Source organism: Carlito syrichta, unplaced genomic scaffold, assembly GCF_000164805.1.
Source record: "Carlito syrichta isolate Samal-C Ts95f unplaced genomic scaffold, Tarsius_syrichta-2.0.1 Scaffold305634, whole genome shotgun sequence".
Lineage (NCBI taxonomy): Eukaryota > Metazoa > Chordata > Mammalia > Primates > Tarsiidae > Carlito > Carlito syrichta.
The window spans coordinates 693,027-702,155 of record NW_007249730.1 but is presented as its reverse complement, the minus strand read 5'-3'; the positions used below and the strand labels follow the sequence as shown (position 1 = coordinate 702,155).

At 37.4% G+C, this 9,129-nt stretch overlaps 1 pseudogene across 1 annotated transcript; it reads right to left on the bottom strand.

Annotated features, from left to right (window-relative positions):
• Nucleotides 1-7,201: 7,201 nt before the first annotated feature.
• On the bottom strand, nucleotides 7,202-8,903 carry LOC103264240 (annotated as a pseudogene). Its single transcript, XR_002482190.1, has 2 exons — nucleotides 8,891-8,903; nucleotides 7,202-8,123 (listed from the first exon to the last, which is right to left on the bottom strand). The product of XR_002482190.1 is annotated as an SAGA-associated factor 29 pseudogene (transcript).
• Nucleotides 8,904-9,129: the final 226 nt, after the last annotated feature.

Here is a 9,129-nt window from a genome sequence, read left to right as displayed (position 1 = left end):
GTTGGAAAAATGGCACCAATAGACTTGCTTGATGCAGGGTTGCCACAAACCTGCAATTTGTAGAACATGCAGTGTCTGTGAAGCACAATTAATGAGACATGCCGGTATAACATAATGCATAAGAGCAAAAGCTTTGAAATCTGATAGATGGAGGAATTTGAATGCTGGCACTGTAAGTTGGCTTTGTTGAGTGAACTAAACTTCTATGTTCTCATACACAAAATGAGTACAACACCACCTAACTCTTAGGATTGTGTGGAGGTTATTTGAGATAATGTATTACGTATGTGATTTCATCTAGCTCTTAGCATAATACCTAGGACACAAATCACTCAAGACATTGTAACCATTATTATTATTAATGGAATATTCACCATTATTTTTTAAACATTTTATTTGCTTTTATTTGTAAAACTGTGATTGATAGCTTTGACCTTATTTTGGTCAAATGAAATTTCCGACAGCACTCTGCCAAAGGTGATGTGGAGACACTAAGATGCATTTTTGATACCTCATTGATTTTTTTAAGTGTATGAATTTTAAATCTCTAGTACTGAAATGAGCTTTTCACTCTCGCTCATTCACTTCAGGGCTGATGTATTTTGAGGTCAGTAGGCTGCAGATGAAGGCATTTGGTAAGTTGCAACAGGAGGAAACTCCTTTATTCAGACAGAAGGTTGCTACTTACTTCCCAGCACGCTTTTGCTTTTCTTATCCTTGTCATTTCCGAGCAAAGCTGCTTCATTTGCAGATGGCCAAGCGCCTGAAGCCAAATAATAAGCAAATGCCGTTAGGAGAAATGGATAACATTTCCTTATGTAAGATTGAGTTTCCTTCACTCCCTAGGCTTCAGGAATTGTAATTGTAGCAGGAAGTAATAAGAGCAAGGAAAATCATTCTGGCTGTATCCTATGAAATGAGTGAAAAAGGCAATTTGTAATCTCAGTGGGTTTGTTTCATCTGCCTGCTGAATAAATACTGTGCTTGTTGGCCTTTTAAGACATGAGGGTGAACTTCAATCTCTCTCCTTTGTGTCAACAATTTCTATTTTAGGAAAGCCATTTTACTCTAGGAAAACAAATGTAAAATTTGATTAGGATAAAAATAGATTGAATAAAACATTTTTATATTAAAGCATTCTAAGAGCATGGGGCCATACAGTGTAAGAGAGATGGTGATGAGAAAGAGGATTTCATCCCTTACTTTCTCAGCAACTCTCATCAGGCATTCCTAAACAAATATTTAAAAATATAGAATTACTTTAATGGTGTTGGAATTTATTAGATTTGGAATCAGAAAATCTAAATTTGAGCTACATACTAGAGAGACAAAGTCAGGGAAAAAAACTGAGCTACAGTTTTGCCACCTGCGATTTTTTTTAACCTAGTATTAATTACTTAGGATCTCAGACTACAGATTTCTCCACAGTAAAATCAGGAAAACATATATTCTGTTTACTACGTAGGACTGTTGGAAAGATTAAATAATATAATAAAACATTATATGAGTGTGTACTGCCACTATTGTCTTTATTACTAAACTAACAATTAAGAAAAAATAGAACTAATGAGATGGAATAGGCCTTGAAGTAAATATTTGAATAATTTTAGGGGTGTTAGGTAAACGTTGCATATGGATAACAAATGTTTTAAATTTAATGTTAGTTATATGTATTATCTGCTATGTGGATAGTGTTGTTTATAATAGTTATGCTATTTACAATAATGTGCTTCAAATTTCAGACCCTAGATGTTAAACAAACAGAGAAAGGCTCTCTAAAATAAAATGATGTCTATTCAATGATAGGCCATTGCAATGGTAACATGTGTGCCATAGTAAACGATATGCATATTCAGGGAAGTAAAGGAAGACAGAACATTTTTAAGGGAAAATTTTAAAGGAGGATTACATAATTGTTTTGAGGTAATTCTCCTTGGCTACAAGGCTCAATAACAAGAGGGGTACCAGTTTGAGATTAGACAGGCAATTGCTAGACAGAAGTCCTCACGGAAGTAATTTTTTTTTTTTGCTTAAGGTTGTGATGGCCTTTGTGCAAGGTTGTGATTTTTGCAGTCTTTTATGATAGTTCTTGTTCTATGACATTTGTGTATGAGAACTCTCCTTTTATAGCCTTGTCTTGTTTGTCAACTTTTTTTTTTTTAATCACAAGTGACTTCATTTTGATTCTGACAACTTTCTTATTGTCTAGAGAATTCTGGAAAAGTGCATGGTAGTGTGGCTGCTACAATGTTTAGTTTTGTATGATGAATATTTCTTGACATATATTAGTACTTACAGCACAAGGAAGCTGGTACACGTAATTTCAGCTACTGTGGGACAATAAAAACCACATTTCCTTAGATGTTCTGTTCAGCTTTGTACTGTCGGTATGCTTTTTTTGGTCTTCTTCATTTTTATTTGAACCCTACCACCAGTCTGAACTTCACGCTCTGCATATCTGTGGTTTAGTCCTTAAAGCATGTCTTGTCAGACATTGTATGCAGGCTGCTTCCTTCTCCTCTAGTTTCTTCACTATCTTTTAGGGGAGGGGTTTGCTGTGCCATTGAGAAGGTGGAAATGAAACATTTGCCACTTATTACAAGGTGATAATGAAACAAAATGGATTTAAAAGATAGCTGCCGAGACTAACATTAAATGTGGTGGTATAAGAATCACTTGACTGAGGCTTAGGAGAGTCAGTTAATAAGGTATTTGGTGAGAACTAAAGATAAGACAAGCTCTGGGTTTGGAGGTGGAGTTACAATGGATAGACGTAGTTCCTGTTCCTCAAACATGTAATCTAGTGTAGTAATTTTCAAATTTCCTTCTGTGTCAATCATCCAGGGGCCTTTAAAAGGACAGATGCTTGTGTTCAGTCCTCAGAAATTTGGTGAATTATTCTAGGGTAAGCCCTGGATCACATATTTTTTAAAGTTCTCTATGTGATTTTATTGTTCATCCAAATTTAAGAGTCACAGTTCTAATCAGTTCTGGTTTTACTCTTTTATGTGCTACAAAATCAGGCAAGCCACAAAATATACTTCTGATTCAGTCTCCTCATCTGTAAAGTATGGATGATATTACTTGTGCTTCACTCATTTATGTTATAAATAAAATTTATGGAATTCAAATTTTGTGTTAGACATTTAAGGATCAAAAAGAGAGATGAGTCACAGTATCCACTGTAGAAGGGATTATAGGAAGAAAACTTGAAGTAAAAACTTCAAGTCTGAGTGGCAAACTTGTTTAGGGCTTTTGGTCACACCTCTCCGTACACAGTAGGCAGGAACTTTGTGTTGATTGATTAAATCAGTTCTTGCACCTGAGCAACTGACAGCTTCTATCACCTGGTTGTGCTGATGAGTTTTCTTTAATCTTCACCTGGCAATGCCACTAAATGTTCTAGTTTAGTGTATTTACAGTCCCACTTGAAGACACACTTATTTCACACTTTCTCTTGTAAATTCTCCAACATCAGTTCAACCCAACTTGTGGCTTATTATTTTACTGAGAAAATAGATGTGGCGTATTACTTTACTGAGAAAAATAGAAGCAATTACAAAAGAATCACATTGTTTTCCAAGCATCTAATTTATCAGTTATCAGCTTACATTATTATATGTTTTACCTTTCTTTCTTTTATGGTTGTTCTTGTTCATATCTAAGTCTAGCAATACTTTCTGTGCTAGAAATCTATTTGTGTTCTCAGCTTTGCAAGCACTTTTACAATTGTCTCTGCACTCAGCTTTATCATCAATTTATTCCTCTCTGCCAGGCCATTTCCATCAACAAAGATGCATTAATAACACCTACCTGAACCACAGCCTCCTCCATCTTATCTCTTTGCTCCTTATCTGTAGAACTCCTTGAAACTGTATGGACTGTCTCTACTTCCACACCTCACCGCATTCCAGTTGGGCTATTATTGACGTACTCTATAAATCTTATCTCTTCAGTAACAAAATACAATGATCAAGTCTCTGTTCTCCTCTAAGTCAGTCTCCAGATGGTATTTGAACACAGGTGGCCACTTCGAGAAACATTGTCTTTTTTTCCTTTGGTATCTCTAACACCACATTGTCTTGGTCATCCTGTTACATAATTAATTGTTTTTAGTCTCCTTTGCTCACGTCTTGAAATGTTGAGCCTCCCAGACGTTAGTCCAAGGCCTTTCTCTGGTCTCTAACAGAACTCTTGTCATATTTTCTGGTTCCACGACTTTAAATATGTCTATTAAAGGATAACTGCCAGGTGTTTTCTGCCTTGTTTTTTTTCTATCCCCTGTGCTCTTTCCACACAATCCTGCTCTTGCCCTTTCTTTAATCCTCCTCAGTTCAATGAATAGAATTGTTTCTGTCTTCAACTCCAAAACCTAAACGCCAACTTCCATTCCTTTCTTTTCTTCATTTTACCACATCAAATTCACAAGGAAGTTTTGTTAGCAATGTTTTCCAGTTTAACAACTTTTTGACATCACCACATGACCTCTTCTGTTCAAGTCACTTTCATCTCTGCCTGGACAATGCATCAGACATCTTAAGTGGGTTTTATTGCTATCACCTTTGCCTTCCTACGACTTATTTTCCAGAGTTATGAGAGTGATTTTTTAAAAAATCAGATTGTTTCTCACTTTAATGGCTTCAATTGCAATTTGAATATAATCCTCTCCTTTCAAACAAATCAATTGTACAAAAGACATTTTTGAGAAAATTAGGGAAATTTGAATGAACATTTGAATTAATTTTGTTAGGTGTGGTAATGATATTTTGATTATATATGAGATTGTCCTTATTCAGAGATTGCCCTCATTTTTAGTGATGCATTTAGAGTTGAAATGACATGATTTAGAAATAGTCTTTAAAATACTATTGCCATCCTCCCAAAAAAGAAAGAAATGAAGAAAAAAAGAATAAAAATGTGTGGTCAAATGATAACTGTGAATTCTGGTTACTTGGAGGTTTGTTACATTATCTTTTCTACTTTATATATGCTTGACAATTTTCATAATGTGAGTTGAAAAAAGACAATGGAAAAGTTTCCAGCTCTTTGTCATCGATTGTACCACTGAATGTTTGCCTGCTTCCCTAACCTTTTCTCCCACTCTCCCTTTTGTTTGCTGTAGTTAAACTACACTCTCCTTCTTTCTTTTCTGGAGCACTTCAAGTCTTGGCACTTCTAGTCCTTCTGCTCGGAAACTCTTCACACAGATGACTTATTCAGGTCTTACTGCAGGGGCAATTACCCTATCTTTCCCCTTGACTCCCACCCCCACCCTCTCTACTTTTTAAAAATTAGACTACTTTGTTTACATGTTTATGAATTATTTTTCTCTACTAGAATTTAAATTCCATGAGTCAAGATTTGGATCTAAGACAGTGCATAGTCAGTGTTCAATAAGTGCTAGTAAATTAATGAATTGGGTCTTACTTTTTACTTCATTTTTAAAAAGAAACCTAGATTGTAAAAATTACATAATTTTCTTGATGTCATAGATATTGAGAGACAACTGAAATATGAACCCAAATTTTTCTGATTTAGAGGATCTTTAAGTCTCAATATCATTTTCTGATGAAATGAATTAACGGGGGACAGTGAGACAGAGCATAATACCCAACTCAAAATTGAAAGCATTGTCTTTGTAGGTATATTACCTTGTAAGAAATTTCATGACTTTAATTAGATTCTCAATTAGCCCCCACATTTTAATCATTGTTTCTTGGTTACCAGGGCAACTTACAATGTTAGAGGCTCAATACAATACAGTTTAAAATTGCTTTCTTACTAAAGTATTAAATTCCTAAAGACCAGCACTTTTCAACACCTAAATAAATTTTTGGATTTAATAACTGTTTTACAGGCCATTGGACGTCCCTATTTGCCTCCATACTGGGCTCTGGGGTTTCAGCTGTGTCGACGGGGTTATAATAGCACAGATGAGCTTCAAAAAACGGTGGGACGTTTAAGACAATATGGTATTCCTCATGTAAGTGTGCCCTGAACAGTATGATGGGAATTGAGATGAACAGAAAATTGAAGTGTGGGAATTATACCATAATATGTGTGAGTGGTGAGGGGAGAGAAAAGGGAGGGGGGAGGAGTGGGAGAGGGAGGGGGCAGAGGGAAACAGGAAACTGGCATCATTTTTGTGTATTACCCATTGAGTGTCCAATAAGTTATTTTCATTCTCTTTTTCTTGCAAGATAGTCTGAAACACACACCAGTTTTTAAATTTTGAACCAAATACAGTCACTTACAAACTACTTACAATTCTTCAATAATATTTGCTTGTCTGTTTTCCTAATGTTGGAAGGTCACATCTGCTACTTCTTTGTATAGGATGTTCAGTATGGTGATATTGACTACATGGAACGTCGGATGGACTTCACATATGATAAAGCTAACTTTGCTGGTCTGCCTGAGTACATTAAGGAACTGAAAAATAATGGAATGCATTATGTCATTGTTTTGGTAAATTTCTTTTGAAGATCAAACAAAATATTTTATTTCATATTTTAAGCATTTTAAAATATATATTACCATATATTTATCAAAAAATAGAATTCCAAGCAGTAGTGTATTCTTTGGGAACAAAATTTTATATATAATAATAAATGTTATATGTCATTAAGGATAATAAATTATAAGCACATTTTATATTATTCAATGACACTGACATATCATCAAGTGATGAAGGAATTTAGTAAATTTTTTAAAACCTGGTGCTCTTTCTAAGAGAAAATTAACTTATTGGTAGTAGGAAAAACACATTTTTCCATCTATGATCCTGTCTGTCAGGATTTGAAGACTTGATCATAAAAATCCTAAATAAATAATAATATAGTTATTGAGTAAATGGAATGATTCTTAGGTTGGAAGAATCCTTCTCTATGTGGGGGCACAACATTATCTTTCATTTAATACTTTAAAAATATAAAATAAAAGACATCTCCATAACCACTTCCAGGAGCATGAATATTACTGAAAGTTGGTTTGCAGTGAGATGTTTTTTGTGCTGTAGTTGAGAGAGATTTTATATCTTATAAAGTAATTTTTCTTTCCATTATCTTGATGTAATGATGGAAATTGTCACTGTGTGTTATTATTCCTATATGACATAATTCATGATGTTTGAAGTTTATGAACACGGTGTTGTAATTGTTTTTTTTGGTTTTTTTTTTAATTCAAAACTTTATTTCTTAATGGGGAAGAATATTTATTCAATCACAGAACATCTTTTCTTGCCATCCCTGAGGGGGTCAGGAGAGATGGCAAGTCTGCAGGCCGACTTCACTTTTTCTTGGGCTCTTTACAAGCCACCACATACCTCTGGGCCACATTGAGGGGAGGGGAATAACCATCTGCGTAGGAGGTGTCCTCAAATAGGACCGAGTAGTCATCCTGAGGCCGTTGTGGGGGTGCATGGATCAGGGCCCGGTAGAAGCAAGTGGTCTGGGGATACAGGGCCAGCACGAGCTGCTCCTTCTGGAATAAGGCCTCGGGGTCCGTCTCAGGGTTGGCCTTCCACTGGGGCAGAGGGATGATCCGCGGCCGGCTCAGGGTATGTCTCTCTTTGCCTTCTTCATCAATGTCATCTACTTCATACTTGTTGGTGGCGTGGCTGTAACTGACCACCTCAGTCAGGATCCACTGCTCATCCCCATCCACAGCCTTTACCCGGGCAGCCACCTTGTATCCAGGTTTGGCCACATAGTCACCTGAGGCTGGAATGGCCCCACAGAGGGGTGGAGGCTTGTCACCAGGCTTCCCGATCCACAGGGGCAGAGTCATGGCCGACTGCTGCAGTAGGGTCATCAACACCCCTCTGCGCAGAGTCTTCCGAGGTGACTCCGAGTCATTGTACAGGCCTGCAATCTTGGCCGCAATCCGCCTCTCTTCCAACAGAGACTTGATTTCAGCGATTTTGTCTAGGGCTTTCCGGAGGATGTTGCACTCAGCCTCCGCATCAGCCTTGGCAGTGGTGTAGAGGCCACGCAACTTTGTCCGGTAATAAGGAGAAATTTTGTTCTCTGTCTACATCCGCTCATGGGTCTTCTGGATGTTCACTAAGTTGTGTTCGCTCCGTGAACGCTCTTCCTGGGTTTGCTTGATCAGCTGATGGAGCTCTAATCAGCAGACACAAGGGCCATGGTAAATGAGGGGCACCTCAGCCTCCCAAGGCGTGGGATTACTGGCTGAGCCACCGAGCCCGGCAACATGGCACTTTTTGAGCAAGTGCCTGAGATTGAGACTGATGCTCAGCTCTCATCGTCTCCAGCCTGAGCTGAGTACCCCGCGTGGGGCCCGTTTTCTTGTTTTTTTTGAGCTGGAGTCTGACTCTGTCGCCCAGACTGGAGTGCAGTGGCCGCTCCCGGCCACCGCAGCCTCGACCTGCTGGGCTCCGGCGATCCTTCCGCCTCAGCCTTCTGAGTAGCCGGAATTACAGGCATGTGCTACCACGCCCGGCTGATTTCTTTCGTTCTTTTTTAAAAAATTTATTTATTGTAGAGATGAGGTCTCGCTGCCCAGGCGGGTCTCAAACCCTCGGGCTCAGGCAATCCACTCACCTCAGCCTCCCAAAGGCGCGGGATTACAGGCTGAGACACCGAGCCCGGCTTATTGTTTTTTTTTTTTTAAATAATGGCATAGCATAAATCAAGATACATAAATTTGTTACCCAAATGAGATTTTGTTACCCAAATGAGATAAGCTAACAGGAATGTATAAAGAAAAAATACATAAATATATTATAGCAATAAAAAGTTTAGCAAGGGAACTGATTTGGGGTAGGCTCAATAGGTATTTGTGGGAAGTACAATACAGAATCAGAGATTTTTTTCTTTCCTTGAATCATTAACTTTTGAGAACAACAGTGACTTAAGAATTTACCTACCACACATCTTCATCATGTAGAAAAGAAACTTGCACCCTCATAAAATTAAGTGACTGAACCAGACTTTTTACAGCAGCCTTGAAAGCAGAACGCCGATTTTTTTATTTCCCTATTCAGGGTTTTGTTTGTTTCCCATTGTATTATGACTTTATCTTATATAATAAGCAACAACAAAAAAATAGGAAGGGATATATGCCAAATAGCAAAATTTATCTACTCATAAATTTTCAAGCAAAATT